Here is a 23,434-nt window from a genome sequence, read left to right as displayed (position 1 = left end):
ACTTCTGTTGCACTATAGTGCAGGGGTGTCCCTCCAGATAGCAATAAAGCAATAACATTGGAGAAGCAGAACCACTAATAAAGTGGAATGGTGTGTGGAAAGCCCAGTATAAATCCACCACTAATGCACTACCATTATGTCAATGACATATTGCCAGATAAACCCACAAAAAACCACAGGTCTGGAAGAGCCCTTGGTCTCTCTCCAAAGTCATCATACTTCTTAATCATATCCTAGGTCTAGAACCCCATTTAGAAGTCTATTGCTTTGATAAATCAAGATGGAAAAATATTTATTACAATCCTTGCAAATTGCCTTAATACATACGTAGATCAGTATGTGCACAACGATTCAAGGTGGGCTTATCAGCAGCAGATAGACTCTGTCAGAAGGACTCGGTCCATCATTTATTCAGTAAAACAAAACTTAGTTCTCTTTTTCATTCCTGTCAACAGATGCTGACAAGACATTCAGCAGAGCTGAGCACTGTAGCACAGCCTCCACCAACTTGGTGCCCTCCAGATGTTTTGGACTAGTACTCCCATCAGCCCCAGCACATGCTGACTAGGGCTGATGAGAATTGTAATTCAAACTTTCTAGAAGGTTGGTGGAGGCTGTTGTAGCTTAATATGTGGAAAATAATGTTGAGGTTTTAGTATGATTTTTCTATATCCAGTCTCAATTATCAATTGGCAAACACTACCAATATTTCTTTCATATAAGGGTATCATTAGAACTTTTCTCTTGTTACTGATTCTATGTACCTGAACAACAGACGTTGATTTGACCATTAGAGATGACAACCAGCTAAAAATACACCCTGCAAAATTGTACTTTATGCTTCCTATTTATCTCATCTTGAGAGATCATTGCCAGCAGTTGTGCTTGGACTTAATCAATACGGTGCAATCTCTGGCCTCAAAATAAATCATTCCAAGTCAGAAATATTGAATGTCACTACGCAGATTGAGACACAGAGATGTTTGCAACTACAATTTGCTTTTCAATAGACTGTGAAGCCATTGAGCTACCTATGCATTAACATATTCACTCCTGCATCTCAACTATACCAGAAGAATTATGGTACTACTGAACTCTAAAGGAAGATTTAGCTGCTTGGTCCAATCAACCTTTTAACTGGTGTGGTAAAATGGCTCATGTAAAAATGACCACCAAAATTTATCTTTCAACCATGGGAACATATTAAACGGTCGGGTATGAGTCCCTGCAACTAAATAAAGTATTTTATAATTTGCTGGCTGTGGTTCCCCTAAATGGATTACCTATATGGCATAGCAAGTTGATGAGCTTTATACAGGCGAAATAACTTTTCAGCATAACTTGGAAAACTGTGGACCGCGAAAAAGACAAATAATTAGGTGTTAGAACAAACTAAACCAGAACTATCCCTAGAAGCTAAAATTATGAAACTGAGGTTATCATACTTTGGACACACAATGAGAAGACATGATTCAATAGAAAAGGCGATAATGCTGGGAAAAACAGAAGGGAGTAGAAAAAGAGGAAGACCAAACAAGAGATGGATTGATTCCATAAAGGAAGCCATGGACCCGAACTTACAAGAACTGAACAGGGTGGTTTATAACAGATGCTATTGGAGGTTGCTGATTCACAGGGTCGCCATAAGTCGCAACAGACTTGAAGGCACATAACACACACACACTGCCTTTCAGGACAAAAAAAAAGGAAAATAAAACTTTCCCACAATGGCTTGAAAATATTTTAAACAACAATAATTTAAATACAATCCAAATAATCCAAAACCCACATAAAAACAGCAGTGTAACAACCAGCATATAAAACACATCACTAAAATGCTGAATGAAACAGCAAACATTTTTAAAGGCCACTTAAACATGCTTCTTTAGGGAAAGAATTTCAGAAATGTGGAGCCACCACTGAAAAGGTTCTATCTTTGGTACCTGCCAATCTGATGGTCCTTGATGATGATGGGCCTCCAAGGCTCATCTCAACCTGGGCAAGTTAGTATAGGTATGGCAGTCCAGATAACCTGTCTGCAGACTGTTCAAGGCTTGAAAAGTCAGAAACAGCACTTATGAGCCCAGAAACAAATAGGCAGTCAGGGTAGCTGGCATAGAAGTGGTAAAATATGTTCAAAATGTTGCTCCCCCCCTCCCCCCTCACGAGCATCCTGGTAGTTGCATTCTGTACCAGCTGACGTTTCCAAAAGGTCTTTAAAAGCAGCCCTATGCAGATCACATTAGAGCAGTCCAGTCTGGATGCAAGGAGGACATGTGCAAAGGAGGCAAGGACTGTTCTCTCCAGATAGGGCTACATCTGGACAGCCAGTAAGAGGATTGCCTGCCAGCAAGCCAGTTCTAAGAAGCATGTATAGGGCCATAGCTTTCAGTAGCTGAGCACTTTCTGAGCCACAGCTTTCTTCAGAAGAATCAAAGTTTGGCTCATCTTGTTTCCAAACCACTTATCCCACCTAAAGCTTTGGTCCAGAATCATCCTGTTGACATAAAAGGCTCTTTTCTTCAGGATTCAGACCATTCTCGTACACCACCGCTTGACACAAAAGACCAGCTACATGGTCAAATAGGAGGTGCTGCTTCGTTTTGAATTAAGGGAAATGAGTGGGTTGAAACCTGAAGGAATATGCATTGAAAATGTATTTGAACACAAGTCTTTATAGGTAGTTTCGTTAACATTTTGGTTATTTCAGAGCAGACAAAGTAAATGATCTTTACACAAAAAAGGAATGGTCTGTGGTGGAGGGTGTGATGTCCCTGTATATATATTACTGTAAATATGGTAAGTGCGGGTTTATTAGAGTATATGTGGTAAGGAGACTGAGTGAGAGGGGGGAGTACATGGGCTGGAATGCTGGAGAATGTTGTATTATGATTGGCTGAGCGTTTGAGTGTCTGAAGGTATAAATGAGAGGATGACAGTTCTGGTGGAGAGAAGTCTGTTGGTGGGAGTTCTGAGGGAGGTTGGAGTTGGGTTTGTGGGTTGGATTGGATTAGTCGGGTAGTGAGGCAGGTTATTGATGACTAGAAACATAAAGAGTAATGCAACTTATGAAACCACACGCTTGTTGACAATACCTTTAAGTAATCTTGTTATTCCCTGTGTATATAAATAAATATTTTCTTGGTTTACCAGAACACCTGATCCTTGACTGGGTTTACACAGACCAGAAGGGTGGGCAGGGCATATACCAAGGTTGGGAAACAGTATCAATGGTGGCAGCGGTGAAGAGATAGTGTAACATCATCAGGTATCCAGAGCAACCCAGGGCTGTATTCTTTATAGATCTTGAGAGATCTTTGCTAGAGCCGGCGAGAGAACTGTTTACAGACCAGGACCCTGAGGTGGGACCGTGACAAGTTGGTGACCACAGGCGAGATCCTAGCAGGTGGCACCTGAGGTGGGATCCTAACAGGAAGGGTCCTGACAGAGGATCCCTAAATGTAGTTTAGTCTCACTAAAGTCAGACCATGGAAGGGTCATGGCGCAGTGGCAGAGCATCTGCTTTGCACACAGAAGGTCCTGGGTTTGATCCCCAGCATCACCAGGAAGGGCTGGGGCAAACTCTGGCCTGAAGCCCTGGAGAGCTGAAGCCAGTCAGCAGGGCCAGGACCAGGCATGACTGAGCCCTTAGGCAGCAGTCTGCCCCGGGCCTGCGACGCTCACCCATGCGTCCTGGTCTCTCGTTGTGTCGTGTGAATGAGGTGCATGCGCAGCGTGCCGCCTGCTGCCATCAACCAAGATGAGCCCCTTCGGGAAGCCCCCGTGGCCATCTTACTGGATAGCAGGCATGCACACACAGCGCATCCTCAGAGTTGGGAGAGGTAGGTTGGGGTGTGTGTGCAGGCTTATCGAAGCCTTCGTTGTCTGCTTGGGGGGGTGCCTGGGAGCTTCTGTTCCACGATCCACGGCAGAGTCAGGACTCAACCCTGCCACAGATGGCGGAATGGGAGCACTACCCTCCCACCCTAAGGAGGTGCCCTTCAGGGGCTCCTCTGGGCCACAGGGGCCCTCAGCCAGGGCCCAAACTGGCAGCCCTCTGGCACCGGCCCAGCCAGTCAGTGTAGACAATATTGAGCTAGATGGACCAAGGGTCTGACTCAGTGTAAGGCAGCTTTGTATGTGCCCCTTTATTTATTTATTTATTTATTGTTGTTGTTGTTGTTGTTATAGACTGGATTGGATATCAATGCAAAAACCTTTTTTCTAAACTTAATGCACAAAGATTATTTTTTTAAACTGTTCTCGCAATACACTCGGTCTGTACGTCCTAACAGCAGCTACAACAACTTGCCTTCCATTGATGACTTCAAATGGAAGCAGCCTTTTCCACTGCTATTATGCCATGGTACTCAAAAATCTAGCATGTTGCCCTGATGGAGAAATATAATCATCAGCTTTGTCTCTTGCAAAGGCCAACAACAGAAACTTATTTTCTTCAATATGGTTTCCTGACAAATATTTAAAAAACATTCTGGCACATGACAGATCTCAGGAATGTGAAACATATTTACATACTAGGCTGATCATAATTTGTATGAGGTCACTTGCTGGTTCATTCTGCTCCTTGAGTTCATTGCTCTGCTTGTTGTTTTCTTTTAAGGGATGGGCTGCTTGGATTGCTGCAATAAAGAAATCCTGCAAGATTGCATGGCTCTAGCTTTTTATGGACCCTTTCTGAATGCAAAACAGTTGATATGCCATAAGATGTTGGATTGTCTTGATCCATTGGTACTGTAAACATCTGTATCGTAAGGAAGCACCTGTATTGCAAGGCCGTCCTTGCTTTTTACAGAAGGGTTTATGGAGGAGTGAGTTATTGACATTCGGTGGCGGGGGAGTCTAATTGCTTTTGAAGTATTTGCCTATTATGTTTGGTTAGGGTTTTTTTTAAAAAAGGGCTTTGTTTCCTTAAAGTTTCAATAAAAATAAAATCAAAGAAAAAGATGAATTCAAAATAGTAGAATACATCAAACTGTAGAGAAGAAAGCATGCTCTCCAACCAATGAAAATAGAGAGAATATTTTGGATTTGTAAATTGTAGCACCCTGCTCCCTGATGGTCACTGTCTGAACAAGTTTTTTCAACATTATTCTGTTGACATTGTTCTGAAAGTAATCTGGATACTAATGCTAAAAATCCATTTGTGCTGCAAAAAAGCCCATATTATTGTCATCTGTTTTCTGTATAATAATTTATTTATTTACTGCACTTTTATGGGACATATAGCACAAGATAAAGACAATATACTACAATAATAACACCGGTAAAAACATCAGTAACATGTCAGTAAAAACTGATTGGTAAAAAGAATAGTTTTTAAAAGAAAGCAGGGATGACACCTGCTGAACTTCTATTGGCAAGGAGTTACACGGGGCAAGGCTTGCCACTAAAGGCTCAGTCCCTGATAAAGCTTGACCAAACATCAGGGGCATGGGAGACCACCAAAAGTGCCCCATCGGAAGATCTCAAAGGCATAACATGTTGCCAGTAACCTGCTCCTATCCTGAAGTTAGTAATGCATGGACAACCATATTCAGACTATCCTGGTCCAGGAATAGTTGCATCTGGCATACAAGCCAAAGCTGCAAAAAGATACTCCTAGCACAGAGGTCACCTTGGCCTCTAGTGACAAAGATGGGTCAAGGAGTACTCCCAAATTATGATCCTGCTTCTTCAGAGCAAATGCAACCTCACTCAGAACAGGCAATTGACTTATATCCCAGAAATGGGAACCACCCACCCACAAGGCCTCTGTCTTTGCAGCATTCAAGCTCCACTTATTCACCCTCATCCAGTCCACCACTGCATCCAGGCACCAGTCCAGGCTTGCACAACCTCTCCTGACTTGGATGTAATGGAGCAATATAGCTAGCATACTGATGATACCTCCCTTCAAAATTCCTAATGACCACTCCCAGTGGTTTCATACAGATGTTGAATAGCACTGGGGACAAAATGTGCCCTGTGGCACTTCTGTCCCCTGGTGTTTATGCTTTGAAGAGCACTCTCCCAATGCTACTCTCTGAACATGACCCTGCAGGTAGGAATAGAGCCATCAGTACAGTGCCATTGATAGCCACCCCACAGCGGTGGTCCAAAAGGATACCATGGTCAATGATATCAAAAGTTGCTGAGAGGTCTAACAGAAGGAACAGTATTGCATTTCCCCTGTCCTCTCTACAAAGGTCATATATCAGGGTGACCAGGGATGATCCACCCCCGAACCCAAACTGGAATTGATTCAAACCATCAGGATAGAGACATGCTCACTGTTCTGCCAGTTCCAGTGCTTCTCCACCTCTCTTCTGAAAATGGGGGCAACACAATGCTAGTCAAACTCCACTCCTTTTTACTGTAAAACCTGGTGGGATCAGCTCCAGTGCATTTAAAAAAAAATAGCTTCAAACAGATTTCGCAACTGATTGGCAGATCAACACATTGGCCCTCCAGGTGTGGCAAATGGAAATGCTTTGCTGTAGGCTGCTAGTATACTCAAAGCCTCGGTCTTATCCAGTTGTTCCACTGTGACCTGCTCAATTACCTCCCCAAAAATAGGATATTTGCAACTGGGCCATAATAGTTACAGTCCATTGGGTCCAGGGCCAGCTTTTTCAGGAGTGACCACACCACTGCCTCCTTTAGAATGGCGGGCACCACCCCCTTGTGCAATGAAGCATTCGTCGTGTCCTCAATCTGGCCGATCAACACCCTCCCCCAAGATGGATTTCACTAGCTATGATGGGCAGGGATCCAGACAGCACGTAGGCAGACACACCCCTACAAGCTCCATGTCCACATCATCAGGCTGCATAAACTGAAACTGATCCCACAAAATGGAATAAGATGCAGCATTGGTCACCTCTTCCAGAACTGTAAGGGCAGCATCTTAAATGCCATGGAGTTGAGTGACTTATCCTCAAAATGATGGGTCAGATCAGGAGTCGGGAACCATTTCTGACCAGCGGGCCAGATCTTAATCTTCCTATCCCTGACAGGCCAAATTTGACAGGTCAGCAAGGCTACCCACCTGTCAGTCACATGATGTCATAGTGATGTCAAGTGATGCTGTACTGTGAAGCCTCAATTGTCAGGGCTTCAAAGCACAGTGTGCGGCTGTTTGAAAGCCCTTTGCAAGCAGCCCCATGCTGCTCCTTAAACATCTGAGATTTAAAGAGCAGTGTAGGGCTGATTGCAAAGGGCGTTCAAACAGCCCCATGGTGCTCTGGTTTTCAGACATTCAGAGAGCAGCACGGAGAGGGAGAAGCAGTTTCCACTGAAATAAAATGGATAACTAACCCACCAGGAAAAGAGTTACGATAGAGGGGCCATTTTTCTCAAATCCCCCAGGCATTGATTCATAGGAACTAATAAAACTGGCAGTATCTACAAGCAGGAGACATTTCATTAAGCTTGGAAGAACCTATGCTGAATGGGACTAACATCTGAGTAAACATTATAAGATTTTAGCAATCGGGAGCTGCACTGCAGGATAACACATTGCTATCAAAAGCAGCTCTCCGGGTGGGGCAGAGCAGCTACACTAGTTTCTCAGCAGGAGGGTTGCTGTTACTTACTGGGAGGGGGGGAAGGTCAGGACAGTGGGGAGGTTGGTGTGGTGCAAATGCACTGACAGGAGCAATGGACTGGCTCCAGTGCATTTGTACTGTGCCAACCTCCATGCCACTTTGCCCATCCCCCTGCAGGGAAGCTAGCTCAGTTCCACCCCACCTGGAGAGCCATTTCTGATGACTATATGAAGTGCTGGGCTGGGGGAGGAACCTCCTTTGTAATCCCACTTCCAGCCAATGACAGAACAGCAATGCCCCAGCAGTGCTAAAGGGCTCCATGGTGGTTTCAGCCCCACTCGCCTTTGCCACCTCTTGGTGGAATCAAAGGCTCAGCTTGCCAGAAAACATCCGCAAGCAAGGAGCTGTAAAGGGGGATTCCCCTTTCCAGCAGAGCTCTCCTCTCTTTGATTTCCCAGGCTACCATCCTTGGCAGCGTCCACCGCCTCAAGCCTCAGAGGGACACAAGTCAGAAAGAGCCGTCAGTCTGGGGCAAGTCTGAGCAGATCCTTATTCAAGCAGACATACTGGCTGACAGCTGACATCTTTGGAAGGAGAAAGTTGAGTGGCTGTCAAGGAGGCTGAGGAAGATGGATGAGAAAGTGGAGACTGCCCAACAGGGGTGGCCACACCCACATCTGGACAGATGCATTCCTAGCACTTAATACTTTGGTCCAGATAAAAATGTTAGACAAAAGCCGTGGAGCAGAGAATTCGCTCTTCCTGTCCAGTAGCTTGTACTTTGATGGGTGAGAAATTTGATTTTGTTTGCATTTTACTGAGAAACTATCTAATTTACATGATCCAACGCACAGCTATCCCTCAAAATTCGCACTTCTCCAAATTTTGCAATAAAGTTTTCTAACAAAAGATGTTTACAAAAATGCATCTATTATGGAAAAGTGTTAATGAAAATGCATGTATTTGTGAATTAACATACAAAAATTGCATTCAGTTAGGAAAAGCAGCTTGCAAAATGTGTTCATTAGGAGTCATTAGCACAAAAATGCTGATGAACTTTCATGAGGATTTTTAAAAAAAAACAAATGTGAAGGACTGGATTTAAGATTGGAAAAATGAGAAACTGAGAGAAATAAAAATTGACAGATTCGTCCATTCCAAACCCTGAGGAAGAAAGCCCCTGTTCTTTAGATCACAAGCCTGGGAGCTTGGGATCTCACTTCTGGGAAGCTTTCTGATCATGCTCATCAGCATCCTTCATGGTTTTAGTTTCCTGTTGAGTTAGCAGCCAGCTGTTTCATCAACAGAATAGAATGCAGTAATTTAAGGCGCTATAAAATATCATTCTCCAACAAACCCTGTGGAGTTTCAAAAATGTGTCCCTTTTTTTTTGCAGCCAGAAACGAAAAAATAAACAACCATCTGTATTGTAAATTATACCAGAGAGCCTGCTATTAATGCATGCTTCTATTTTCCTCATATTTGGTGCAAAATGAAATCTCCCAGTAATGGTGGACAGCCACTCTTGTCTGAACTTAGCATGTAGAAAGAGCAGATATCTTTCACAACAGAGGATCTCACGCACCACAATGCTTCCTTGTGAGGGACAGGAAGAACCTGAACTTCTTCAGATAGAAAAAGTCTCAGGGAGACTGAACCTATCTCCTCGACATACTAGTTTACCGCATGAAAGGGGGAGCAATGCAGATTTTGGTTGGTTTTTTATTCCTCTGCATTATGTGGCGTGGCTTGATTGCTTCGATCAGGAGATCTACCTGTGGTATACTATGACCTGGACTGCATAGGCAGATCCATGTGGCACTATGGACAAGTTCTCCTGGGCTTTTGGAAAGAGGTCAAGAATAGATGTTATCCGGCCTCTTCCAGCTCTTTGGTTCCATATGTGTGTCAATATTCAAACTCCCAATAGATCCCGAACCTGGGACTTTAGGGATGCCACTCCGAGATTCAGCTAGCGTGTCACCATTTTGGCTCTAGACCAGTAGTGGGGAACCTGTGGCCCTCCAGATGTTGCTGGGCTACAACTCCCATCATACCTCACCATTGGTTAGGGATGGAAAGATCTGCCAGTTTCAGTTCTCTCCGTTCCTCATTTTTCAATTTATGATTTAAAAAACAAATCCTTATGAAAATTCTCCAGCATTTTAGTGTGAATTTCTCCTACTAAAAACATTTTTATAGGTAGTTTTGACTAATTTTTTGCAAGCAATTTCTTGTCATATAATGCATTTTTGAATGTTCTTTTCACTCAAATATTCATTTTTATGCACACTATCCCCTAATATTTTTGTAAACATTGGCTGGCAAACTGCATCGCAAAATTCAAATAAGCGTGAATTTTGAAGGACAGCTGGGTTTTGGTACTCACATTGTTTTGGAAAGTGCAAATTTGATAGATTCAGCTTGAAATGTGAACTAAATCAAATTTCTCCCCCACCCATCTTGGCCATCTTGGTTGGGGCTGACGGGCCTTGCAGTCCAGCAACAGCCGGAGGGCCAGAGGTTCCCTACCCCTGATCTAGACAAAGGAGGAAAGTGTAGGAGCAGCAGCCGCAGCAGCAAGAAAGCCTCGCATCTCTGAGAGGCTGGAACAGGTCAGGCATAATTCCTCATCACAGAAATGCTTCTGCATCAGGCAGAATACCAATGCGAACTTAGTTAGTCTAAGTTAGTTCTGGCTGTGGACCACCTCTGCCTTGCTTCCCTTGCCCTCTGCTTAACAGAAGCCAGGTCTGATACCACGCTCCTTCCTCTGGCAAGGAGAACTATAAGGATTAAGGGTCTAATCTTTTGATGCCGGGAGGAGCGTACAACATTAGGGTCCATCAGGGGTGGTGAAATTATGGCCCTCCAGCTGTTGTGGGACTCCAGCTCCCATCAGCCCCAGCCAGCATGGCTAATGGGCAGGGATGATGGGAACTGTACTATAGCAGTTTATGGAGGGCCACAGGTACCCCAACCCTGGGACACAAATTGGTGTAGTTATCCTATAAACTGGGTTCAAATACCACCACTCAGCTATGAAGGTTGCTGAGTGTCCTTGGGCCAGGCACCATCTCTCAGTCTAACCTACCCTCACAGGCGTGTTGTGAGGATACAGTGAAGAGGGAGGAGAACCATGTACTCCACCTTAGAGGACAGGTGGGATATAAATCTCATAATAAAAAAACTGGTGTGGTTATCTTTTAAACCAGGGGTGTAAGCTACCATGTCCATCAGTCCCAGTCACACCACATCTGGAGGGCCATCAATCCCTCATTCCTGCTTTAAACATTTATAGTGATGTTCCCAGAGGCAAGGAGGCAAAGGAACACTTTTAAAGGAAACGGCCAACACGGAGTGTGCTACAGACAAGAAGTGGTGCGCTCTGTGATTCACATGGAAGGCCCTCCTCGGCTCCTGCGGGGGAAGGAAGAATGATTGCGGTGACAAGCTCCCTTGTGCTGCTATAAGAGTGATGACTCTAAGCCAAACCTCAGAGTGCAGTCCCATTAATAAGCTTCCTCCGGAAAAGACATCATTCAGCCAAGCACTGATCTGTAATCCCGATGGTTCCTTAAGATCACGCTCTGCCGTAGCAGGCTCCGTGACGCGCTCCTCCATCTATGCCGTGTTTGCTGACAGATAGAAAGGTTTGGGATTAAGGCTAACCCCCAGTTTAGTAACTGAACCTGGGGGGGCATGAAAAGAGAGGAAAGCGGGGATGTGACCGAGGCTGTTAAAATGCTGAAGGCAGTGGAGAATGAGACTTTTTCCTTTCTCTCTCATAGTAATAAAATTCTAGGGTCACACCAAGTGACTCTGAGACAAATGAAAGGAATTGTTTCATTCATTAGATGACCTTATGAAGTTCCCTGGTAGAAGATGCCATGACAGCCACTAGGTTAGATTGCATGAATCCTTTTCTAATGGGGAAGGGCAGAGCATCACTGGCAGAGCATCTGCTTTGCATGCGGAAGGTCCCAGGTTCAATCCCCAGCATTCTCCAGGTAGGGCTGGGAGAGACCCCTGCCTGAAACCCTGAAGAGCTGCTGCCAGTCAGTGTAAACAATATAGAGCTAGATGGACCAATGGTCTGACTCAGTATAAGCTTCCTATGTTTCTTCCTAAATACATAGGGTTGGATCCAGACTAAGTTAGTTGCACTTAAGTCCCATTGATTCACTTAGTCTGGATCCGGCCCTTGGAGAACAGAACTATTTCCCTTCAGTGGCTTTAGCCATGAAAGTTAAGAATGGAAACTCCAGTAACAGTATGTCTCTCTCTGCATGCCACATGGCTGGGGGCAGACAACAGAGGAAGGCCAGAGCCTTGGAATCCTGATTGGAAACAGAATGGTGGAACAGATGGACCTTTGTTCTGATCCAACATGTTTTCTCTTATGTTTGACAGGGTCTTCTATAATAATACCCCCAAGTCTGCCTGTCTGATTACCTTCAATTCCCAGGCATAGGAAGCTGCCTTATAGCGTGTCAGACCTTTGGTCCATCTGCTGTCTACACTGAACTGGCAGAGGCTGTCCAGGGTTTCAAGCAAGGAATCTTTCCCAGCCCTATCTGGAGATGCCAGGGATTGAAGCTGGGATCTCCTGCATGCAAAAGCAGCACGTTGCCAGAGAGGTGCCAATGGGAAGTTGGAAGAAGGGTAATGGACTGTGTGTGGGAAATTTGCAGCTTTTCACCTGGGAGAAAATACTCAATCATGGCTCCTTCCCCTTAGTAACATCAATGTGTTCTCCTGTTTTAGGGAGCCATCAGTACTTCTGTGGCATCGGCCACTATTACGCCAATCCTCATCTTGATCTCACTCCTATTTGCAGGCTTAGCAACCAATGTGCTCCGCATTATTTACAAAACATAAAGTCCTATGGCACAAGGAAGAATAACAGATTATTTACCAAAGGTCCCTGGTTCTCACCAGGCCTCCTCTCTGTGAGACCAAGGTTGCTGACTGCATGTACTGGAGGTTGGGCCCAAAGGGCAGTCTAGGGATTCTGCTCTTGTACCGTCCACCCAGCTGCATGACAGACTCCCTGGCCAAGGTACTGGAGGTGGTCTCGGATGTGCATGCGCGGTCCCCAAACTTGTTGGTGTTGGGAGACTTTAATGTACATTCGGAGGCCATCCTCACAGGGGCGCCTCGGGACTTCATGGAAACCATGGCTTCCTGGGAGCTGCACCTTATTCCAACAGGGCCCACCTCCATGCACTCGACCTTGTGTTTGTCTCGGGAGAGGAGGGGAGTGATCTGAAAATTGGGGGTACATCCATCACCCTCTTGTCATGGTCAGATCTCTACTTGGTGAGGGTGGACTTCTTGGTGCCACAAACTCTCCGTGGGGGTGGAGGACCCATTACGATGGTCCACCCCAGACGTCTGATGGATCCAGATGGATTCCTGAATGCGCTGGGGGATTCTTTGGAGCATGCACACGGGCACTCGATTGAGACCCTGGTGGAGGGGTGGAATGCTGCAATCACCGGGGCATTAGACCGAGTGGCTCTGAAACGCCCTCTCCCCCTAAATAGAGCTCAGACGGCACCGTGGTAACTCCACGGTTGCGAACTCTGAGGTGGGAGGTGAGTCGGCTAGAGTGCCGGTGGCGGAAATCTTGCTCTGAAGACGATCGGACATGGGTCAGAGTGGCTGCGGCAGCCTACCATGTGGCGATGAGCTCTATTGCGTCCGCAGAGTGCTGTCCCAGGAGGCTGTTCCAAGTGGTCCGGAGCCTGGTCGGTCCAGTTGCCCCGGAACCGATGGAACATGCTAAGGCCTCCTGTGATGAGATTGCAAAGCACTTTACAGAGAAAATTGATTGTATTAAGAGTGCTATTCCGTGCGCTGTGGACACAGTGAGCGAGCCAGAAGCAGCCAGTGGTGATCCAGTGATGTGGGATCGGTTCCAGCTTCTTCCTTCTGATGAAGTGGACAATGTGCTTTCAACCTTAAAGCCAACCACTTGCTTACTCGACCCTTGCCCGTCGTGGCTCATTATGAGCTACAAGGACAGACTGGGCGAGGGGATCAATATGGTGGTAAATACGTCCCTGGATGAGGGATTAATGCCATCAGCTCTCAAGGAGGCAGTAATAAAACCAATTTTAAAGAAGCCCTCCTTGGATCCCCAAGATCTGAACAACTTTCGCCCAGTCTCAAATCTGCCATTCCTGGGCAAGGCGGTTGAGCGGGTGGTGGCAAAGTAGTTGCAAGTGCATTTGGAGGAAGCGGATTATCTGGATCCATTTCAATCAGGCTTCAGGCCTGGACATGGGACTAAAACGGCCTTGGACGCCTTGGTGGATGATATGAGGAAGGTGTTGGATAGGGGCGAATGCACCTTCCTTGTCTTCCTGGATCTCTCAGCAGCTTTTGATACCATTGACCACGGTATCCTTCTGGACCGCCTGAAGAGGCTAGGCATAAGGGGCACGGTATTGCAGTGGTTCCGTTCCTTCCTCTCTGGTAGGTACCGGAGAGTGGCATTGGGGGATGAGGTTTCGGATCCTTCGCCTCTCACTTGTGGGGTGCCACAAGGCTCCATCCTCTCCCCAATGCTGTTCAACATCTATATAAAGCCGCTGGGGGCTATCATCAGAAGATTTGGGCTGCAGTGTCACCAGTATGCGGATGTCACGCAGCTCTATCTCTCATTCAAATCTTCACCGAGGTTGGCTGTAGAAACCCTATCCAAGTGCCTGGAGTCGGTGAGTGGCTGGATGGGAAGAAATAAGCTGAAGCAGAACCCTGACAAAACCGAGGTACTGTTTGTGGGAGACAACGGAAGGTTGGGGGATGTTGACCTGGTGCTCAATGGGGTACAATTGCCCCTGAAAGACCAGGTCCACAGCCTGGGGGTCATTCTTGACTTCCAGCTGTCCATGGAAGCTCAGGTCTTGGCTGTGAGCCGGGTGGCACTGTATCAACTCCATCTAATACGGAGGCTGTGCCCCTACCTTCCCAACCATCTGCTGCCATCAGTGGTACATGCCCTGGTCTCCTCTTGCCTAGACTACTGTAATGCGCTGTACGTGGGGTTACCCTTGAAAACAGTCCGGAAGCTGCAACTGGTACAGAATGCGGCGGCTTGCCTGATTGAAGGCAGCCGCCGGCGAGATCACATCACTCCAGTGCTGAAGGAGTTGCACTGGTTACCGGTTGTTTTCCGGGCCCAATTCAAGGTGTTGGCTCTGACCTTTAAAACCCTATACGGTTTCGGTCCAGTCTATCTGAAGGAGTTCCTCCAACATCATCAGGGATGCTGCTCAACAAGATCAGCCTCAAAAGGCCTTCTCTCTATCCCATCAGTTAAAACAGCTAGACTGGTGAGGACTCGGGAGAGGGCTTTTTCAATTGTGGCCCCCACTTTGTGGAATTCCCTCCCAAATGATCTCTGCCATGCCCCCACTATGATGAGTTTCCGCCGGGCCTTGAAGACCTGGCTCTTCAGGCAGGCTTTTGAGGTGGGTTAGGTTTTATTATTGTTGTTGAGATTTTTAATGTTTTAATGTATTTGTATGTTTTTATTTTGTACGTCGCCCAGAGTGGCTGGACAGCCAGCCAGATGGGTGACTAATAAATTTAATAAATAAATAAATAAATAAATAAATAAATAAATAAATAATATACTGTGGCATCATTGTGCACCATTTTGAATTTAGATGGCAGACCAATCCTTTCAAAACTGTACTGATTTTAATTAGTGATTTCAGAACTGCACTGCTTTTTTTTTTTGGTTTCTAAGAATTCCTGAGCAACACCAGGTACAAGGCTGCTAGCAAGCTGTATTTGTGGCATAAGCTATATTTGTTAGCCTTTAATTTGACGCAAGTTTCACTGTTGCTGTTGCTGTAACAGATGAACCTGGCTATCCCTCTAAAATGTAATTCTAAAGACCGAGGTAATAAAGAAAAGGGCAAATACTACAATGGGCAATGAGTCTGGAAGCAAAGGGCAGAGAATGAATGTGGGCAAACTAAGGCAAATAACTGACAACCAACACAATTACTATCCTGAACATGCAACAGTGAAACATTTGGGGAAACAAAGAGGCATTCTCCTTAATGAACTAAACACAAAAGCAAGCTGTGCTCACTTGTTTTCCCCTCTCTAGGACTCTGTCAGGATCCCATCCAACCCAGATTCAAGACCCCACAGAGAACTCCACTCCAACAGAAGACCTGGAGAAATCCACAGTAGTCCAAAGGCAGCCAAAACAACCCCACCTCAGCGATACCTCACCTAGCTCCTCAATAATCCCTCCAGCTACGCCCTAAGCCCTGCCTTGATCCCCAATTCACCCCCTTTGTCCCCCAGGCCTCAAGAGTAAAGGGCAGCAGACCTCACGGAAGCCCAGAGTTGCTGTAGAAGCACCCATTTGGCTTCCAGATGGCTCTATCACCAGGTGTCTACTCAGGCAGAATGGTCTTCTCTAGAGGAGGAAGAAGATCCAGCTGCAAGCAATGACCCAGCAGGGGACCAGGAAGAGAAGAAACTGGCAGTAGATAGGCCTTTTGGTCTTCTCTGGACCTTTTCTGTGTTAAGAGCTCCCTTTTCAATTCGTTCAAGCCGCAGAACTTCCTGGCTTCCACACTAGGTGCTGGTTGCTTGGGCCACTTTGGGGGCACCTAGCTAACATGGCTCAAGGAATTAGACTTTGCTAAATAAGGCCAAGGGGAAAGAGTGAGGGGGCTGAGACAAGGCTGTAGCTGTCAGTGAATGAAGGTGAGAGTAGGGATGTATGAATGTCCATTTTGATTTCTCTCCATTTCTAATTTTTCCTGTCTTAAGCTCTGTTTGTCACATGCTGCATCAGTTTGTAATTTTTTTAAAGTCCTTGCAAACATCTGTCCTCATTTTAGTGTGCATTTTCCTCAACATACATTCTTGCAAGCAATTTTTCCGAATACAACACATTTTTGTAAATTATTGCCACGAATAGATGCATTTTTAATGCACGCTTTCCCCTCATACACATTTTTGTACATATTATTTGTTTGGTGAACTACACTGCAAAATTTGTAGAAATGCAAATTTTGAAGGATGGCTCTGTTTTGGTTTGTGTATTGTTTTGGAAAGTGTGAATCCATAGGTTCATGTGAAAAGTGTGGGTCTGGTAGGTTCATGTTAAAATGCAATCTGAACCAAATTTCTCCCCAGGCCACTAATGAATCAGGCACAGCATCACCATGCAGCATTCTCCAGCACTGACAAGGCCTCAGCTCTTTAGAAAGGCGTACGCCTAGTATCTACCCTGCTCCCTTTTTAACTCCCCCAGTACATAGCTGAAAACAATCCCACATTGGGATCAACAATGGGAAATTAAAATGGCAGCCCCCTGGCACCACCAATCAGAAGAGTGTAATTGTGGTTGTCATCGCACAAGCCATTTAGGGAGGTCCGAGTGGCATAGGACATAGAGCCAGGGTAGTATAGTAGTTTGCATGTTGGAATGGGACCTTGGGAGACTAGGGTTCAAGTCCCTGTTTGGTCACAAAGCTCACTGGGTGACCTTGGGTGAGTCACTGTCCCTTAGCCTAATCCACCTCACAGGGCTGTTGTCATGATAAAATAGGAAAGGGGAGGACTATGTTTGTACACCACCATGAGCTCCTTGGAGGAAATGTGGGAAATAAATGTGATAATAAATAATAAAATAACCAATAGGACAGGTCTTCCAGGCCACTATGTTGAGGGCACCCTCAAGCCTGAGGCTTGCCCTGCGAGGGATGGAGAAGAGGAGGAAATGGGGGGGGAGGTCATGGGAAAGTAAAGTAGGGCAAATTCAACTTGGAAAGGAATTTGGGGCTGGTATCCACAGATCTGCACTCCATCTTTATGGTCAAATTTCTACATATGTCCACAACCTAGTGGGCATTTCACTAGTTTTTATCAATTCTGAAACAGTATCTTTCCCCCAATGTTTGTAAATGACAGATGAGAAAATGAATGCAGTCAGGTAGACCAAGCAAATGAGTTCCTAGCTACACATTTAAAGGCAGGGGCCTCAACATCTCACCTACAGGTATGTGCAGCTGCAATGCACTGCCTCCCCCATAGCTATACTACCGCCCTGCTGCTGGATTTTTTTTAAAGTGTATTTTTAATTTGTGACATGACAATGATAACCTCCATTTAAAGAATGACAACTTGTTTTAAGAACAGGAGCAATTTAATAAAAGGACCTTCTGAAAAACTCAGTGAATAAGGCAGGGCAAGGGTACAACAAAAGCCTCAACTGGAAGAGCCCCCAAAAGTCTGCTCACTCAAGACTTTCCCTGACTGAGGGTGGATTTTTCATTATCACAATCACCGTATAATTACTTAAGTGATTCTGAAAAAACAGCCTGTATAGTAACAAGATCCTTGAAGAGTTAAATATTAGAACTTTGTATTATGGGCTAGAATTAGACTCCACCCCTTGGTCTGCTTTTCAGTTTCAGTTTTATTCTCTACCCAACCAGCAATTAAGAAGCATGTTTGTTTGCTTGCCGTAGGTTTATTCTGTAGTTATTATAAGGAGTAGAGCAGGATTGGGTGCTTATTGCTAAAGGGTTAAAAAAAGAGATAACTTAAAGTGATCTGGGAAAACATATCTCCCTTAAGTTACCCTTTACTCTTTTAAAGCATTCACTTGACTCACAATCATAGTGGTTAATTCTTCTCCTTTTTAGTGAGTACTTGCTGGCAAAGGATGAAAACAACCCTAGAGGAATAGAAATATTGCTGCGTACACTACAGTTAGCTAGCTCGCTGTCCAGCTAGGAGGTAACTCAGGCCTAATTTCTGTTTTCCCCCAATATGTACAGTTCAGCATGAGGCTTTTTCAGGGTTTCTGGACAAAAGAAATCAACCCAGCAACCAGTAAAAATAAATAAATAAATCCAATTGCTTTCCACAATTCCTTTCCAACTGCTTAGTTAGTCCTTTATATAGCAGTCCGTTAAAAAGTTTTCCCTTGATTGTCCAACAGGAAGAAAAATTTTAAAGTTGGAACAAGAATACAAGAAGGGACCCTCAGGTTGAAGTTAAACACACCTAAAATATTTTATTTTCTATCTGCCCTTCCCTGAACTTGTAGTACAGCAGGGCCCCACTAATACGGTGGGTTAGGGACCAGGCCCCCGCCATAAAGCGGCAATCGCTGTAAAGCGGAACCCATTGACTATAATGGGCCGCATCGCGTGAAAATGTCGCAAAATGACGTAAAAGCACAAAATCGGCTTTAAAACAGGGAATTTCCCCGAATTGAAAGCCGCTGCATGAGCGGAACGCTGCAAAACGGAACGCCAGTAAGCAGGGCCCTACTGTGTGGACAAATTTGTTTTTCGTGTGGAATCTACACTGAGATACCTAATGCAGCATCAAAGCCAAGCTCAGGAGCTCACTGGCGTTACCAAAGTAGCTCAGTTAATGTGTAATCAGAACTCAGGGACAGACCACAAGTGAAAGAGGACTGTAGCTATAGGCAAAGTCAAGCCTTTGAGTCTGATATTTCAGGGGACCTCTCGAAAAAGGGTGAGACAATTCAACATATTCAACTTCATTTATAGCCAAAGAACAGTGAAGGCTGTAATTTCTGGCAATAATGGTTCTAGAAATACAAATGGTTAGAGTATTCTAAGCTCCAAACTAGTTATAGCATAAACTATTTTGTTTGTTTAACACCTTTGGTATCCCCTTGCTAGCTGTATCATTAACATTCTTTATTCTTATGCAACAAAAAGCATGCCAGTCATTTAATTCTATACTAAATTTTCTGTTAACTTGACCTTTACATAGCCCGTTATGTAAGTCAACACACTCTCTGCATGGAGGAGGAGGAGTGAGGGCAGTGACATTTCTAGGTTGGGTATTTTGGCAGGGTAGGCACAAAGCAACAGCCAATCCCCCACCTTCCCCTGGCCTGGCCCTTACGTCCTCTCCACTAGTGGGGGAGGGAATTGGCTGGCACTATGTGTCTACTGCCAAAAAAAAATGCCCACCTAGAAATGTGGCTGCCCCACCTAACAAGGAAGGCTGGCTACAGGACTGTTACCCCTCTCTTTTTAGTCCAACATGGAAGGAAGTTGAAAGAACAAATTAATTTTATTCATTATCAGTAGTAGCTTTTGTATGCCACTTTATGTCAGAAAGAGCTCAAAGCGCTTTGCATCTGTTTAAAATATCAGTAAAACAAGACAAAATGCATTTGTAAAAGCCCCTATAGTGACAAAAATGCTGTTTTACCCATGTAATAATGGCAATGTAAAAGGACCCAGGGAGAGAGAATCAAAATTCAAGCTCCAAACATAAAGAATGGTTGGCCTCACAAGACAGGTGATGTGATATGGCAAAGAATGACCCAGCCCAGATAGTATCTCAAAAATCATGAACATAAGCGCTTCCAGATGAGAGTTTATTGTGGAATCAGTGCTACCCATTCACAGACGTGTGTGCGTGTGCGCGCTTGTTTCCATCAACCTTATGAATTTATCATCAAAATGCCAGCCAGTAGTTTTTCTTTGTTGAATCCAAATTTGCCTGTTCCGCAGAAAATCCAGTAATTAAAAATAACCATTATACCTTTGCAGTACTGCTGCTTGTTTGCGTTTCGATGGTTTGTTTGTCCCATGTCTGATGACTTTTTGGTGACTGGTCTCCAAGGCCATCCCCCTGCTTCTGTTTGCTCCTCACCTGAACACAGCCTAGCCATTTGGTCCTTGGTGGCCCAAACCATATGAGCATGCCTGTTTCTGCAATTGACACCTGCAGAAGGCAGGTTTGAATTTCAAGCAACCCTATTAGGTGCAGCTGTTCTCTTTCGAGATCTTTACCAAATTCATGTGGGGGAATAGTCTGTAGGACTGTAATCATACTTCATTTATTTATTTATTACATTTATACCCACCTTTCTTTTTATGAAACCCAAAGAGGCTTACATATGGTTCTCAGGCGGTCTACCATCCAAGCACTGCCCATACCTGACCCTGCTTAGCTTCAGCAGGCAGCTGGCCTTAGGTGCCTTCAGACCACAGCCTGGGACCATACGTTGGACTTTAACAGGGGAATTGTCTAAGACCTCTAGCACTGTTATACAAGCCAATGTCAGGCAAACAGCACTCTTGTGGAAGACATCAGTATTATTTTTTTTAATAGAAATCAGTATTCTACATACACATGCACATGCACGCACACAAGCACAAGACTCCATTTTGCCCTTTGTGTCACATGATAACTAAGATTGTAGTAACATTTTGCTTTTGTGCTCTTGCTCACTTCCTGGGATTTTCTTCTTAAAGATGTGCATGCACAGTTACAGAACACCCCTGGACTTGCCCAGAAGGGAAAAAGGGTAGAGGAGGAATGATTGAGGTGATATATTCCATCAAGTTTTGCCTACTAGCGTAGAAGCATAGCAATGAATATTGTGAATGGGGCAAATGGGAGTGTGTGGGTGAGCATGAGCCAATCGTGCACACACAGAAAAAATTGATCTTCAAGACACGTTTGCGAGATAATGCGGCCATCTGCAAACACCTGGAAGCAGGAAATATGAAGAGGCGGAGGGGAGGCTAAATCAAGCAGACACAGGAGCAATCCAGGGCAGAAGGAAGAAGCAGAGAGCTGCCCACGGAGGTCACTGCAAAATATTGCTAACTTCCTCGCTTCCACCCTGGTGTGGTTACACAATCTGTGTGCCTGGAGGTTAGAGGCAAGGGCAGAAATATTTGCTGTACCTGGTTAATCATTCACTAGAACAGGCTTCATTTCCTTAAATTCTTGATAGAAGTCTGAGTCACGGTGCTAAGCTCTGTCAGTTTATTTCCTTTGCAGTGTGGGCAAAAGAGGCAGGCTATGTGAGTCTTCCAGCAAACAGCTGGCAGAACCCAAAGCATTTTGGCTCTGATTGCTAATTTCACAAGAATATTAAACTCTCAGTACATCGCTACCCCTCTGGCCACAGCCACTTTATATTCTAATCATTCATTCTTATACTAGGCTATGAAGTGAATGGGTGAAGAAACACTCTCAAGAAAAAGATTTTCATTATTGGGGGTGACGACTTTCTCTCAGTGGACTTCAGTCAGAAGCACCACTAACCTCGGGCTAAATGTTTTTGGCAGAACTTCTTGCACATTTTTTTCCAGAAGTGTGCCAAAATGTATTTAAAGGCACCAACCTAAAACTGATTTTTGCACCCTGCCAGTTTAAGAGCTGGAGGCTACAACTTTCACATCTTATATAATTTGTTGCCAAGAATGCTCAGAATGCTTGGAACAGATCCACAGTGTAATGAAATAATTAGTGAAAGCATCATGCAAAAAAAAATGCAGAATAAGTAAGGCAAATGTGTAAAACCCATGTGAGGAAATTTCTCACATTTCACTTCTGCATAAAACTATTTATGGAACTCAGAGTCTGGAAACAAAGGAAGCCGCCATATACTAAGTCAGACCAAGTTTAGTCCATCTAGCTCAGTATTGTCTACTCTGATTGGCAGCAGCTCTCCAGGATTTCAGCAGAAGTCTCTCCCAGCCCTACCTGGAGATGCCAGGGATTGAACCTGGGACCTTCTGCATGCAAGGCAGATGCTCTGCCACTGAGCTACACCCTTTGCTACATCAACTGCATATTATACACCAACATCTCCCTCATTGGGCCTACTATTAGGTACTCTGCAGTAATCAGCTATAGTTCTATTAATGGTTAAAAATGGGGGGATATATTACCCACTATTCTTCCTTTGCCTATCACCTCCAGTAATCCCAGCTCCTGGCATACTGAATTCCATGCAAGTGAGTACAGAATAAATAGATGAGTGTTTCTAATAATTGGGTGATGTTTTTCAAGACAGATGCATGGGTTCTCATGGGAAAAGAATGTATGAGGCCTAGCCCAACAATAGCCATTTTTGTACTGTTATTCAGTTTTACGCAATTCTCCAAGGTGTGAGACAGCACTATACCACTCACTGACTACAACTGAAAACACGGTACTTTTAACCTACTTCTCTGTCTGACAGAGTTACAAGGTCTATGGGTTTTGGCTGGAGTCTCTGGTTTTTGAGGGGGCCTCCAGCTCTCCGGCTAGCACCCCTTAATCTCCGGACTTTCAGCTTCAATTTTTTTAAAAAATTAAGTTTCTAGGTGGTCTGGTTCCCGAGATATACACCAAAACATCAGCCACCACCCCCGCGACTGTTTAATCTATTTAACTGATACGACGCTGAAGTTGGTTCCTAGTTCCCAGTTCCTTATTTGCTTGAAAGTTCATAACACTAAAAAAGAAGAGTTGACAACTACAGCAACTTCAAACCAAACTTAACATGTCTCTGAACCCCAAAATATATGTTGGGGTACCCTGTATGATATATCACTGTGATTGGGGGACTCTCCCCGTCAAGAATAACAATACATTTATGCAATCAAAATCATCAGGCTTCTGATATTATCATAAATACATAATGATGTCATAAAATCATAAAAAATAAGTAACTGGGGGTGTCCACCCCAAACTCTGCTCTGGGACAGGACAAATCATATACCCCAGGAAAGGGGAGGGTGTCCTCTAGGAGATGCCACTGCGTCCCACCTGGCCCAGAGCTTCTGCTGGGTGCAGGGAAAGGATGAGGGCATCTATGCAGACAGAAAGGGTAGAGAATCTTCTTACTCTTACTCATTTCTCAGACCTCTTTCTGAAGTGAAGGGTCAAATCTGTAAAGACGTTTGGAGCAGCCACATTAAAAGATAAGAACATAAGAACATAAAAAGAGCCTGCTGGATCAGGCCAGTGGCCCATCTAGTCCAGCATCCTGTTCTCACAGTGGCCAACCAGGTGCCTGGGGGAAGCCCGCAAGCAGGACCCGAGTGCAAGAACACTCTCCCCTC

The 23,434-nt window shown here is 44.8% G+C and overlaps 1 long non-coding RNA gene and 1 other non-coding gene across 3 annotated transcripts in view; one reads left to right on the top strand and one right to left on the bottom strand.

The window, feature by feature from the left end:
- The window catches only part of LOC133388447 (uncharacterized), a 29,592-nt gene extending 13,166 nt beyond the window's left edge, over window positions 1–16,426 (top strand). Inside the window, exon 3 of one of the 2 annotated variants that reach the window (XR_009763812.1) lies at window positions 15,679–16,426. This is a non-coding gene — a long non-coding RNA (uncharacterized LOC133388447). Of the gene's footprint in view, window positions 1–4,621; window positions 4,704–15,678 lie in introns of those variants that run through there. The other variant, XR_009763813.1, reaches the window with a different exon arrangement.
- Window positions 16,427–22,089: 5,663 nt separating this feature from the next.
- Window positions 22,090–22,159, bottom strand: TRNAA-UGC (transfer RNA alanine (anticodon UGC)). The gene has a single exon. It is a non-coding gene; the product is annotated as a tRNA-Ala (tRNA).
- Between the last annotated feature and the right edge of the window lie 1,275 nt (window positions 22,160–23,434).

The sequence above is a fragment of the Rhineura floridana genome, chromosome 1 (assembly GCF_030035675.1).
Source record: "Rhineura floridana isolate rRhiFlo1 chromosome 1, rRhiFlo1.hap2, whole genome shotgun sequence".
Lineage (NCBI taxonomy): Eukaryota > Metazoa > Chordata > Lepidosauria > Squamata > Rhineuridae > Rhineura > Rhineura floridana.
This window is presented reverse-complemented; position numbering and strand designations above follow the sequence as displayed.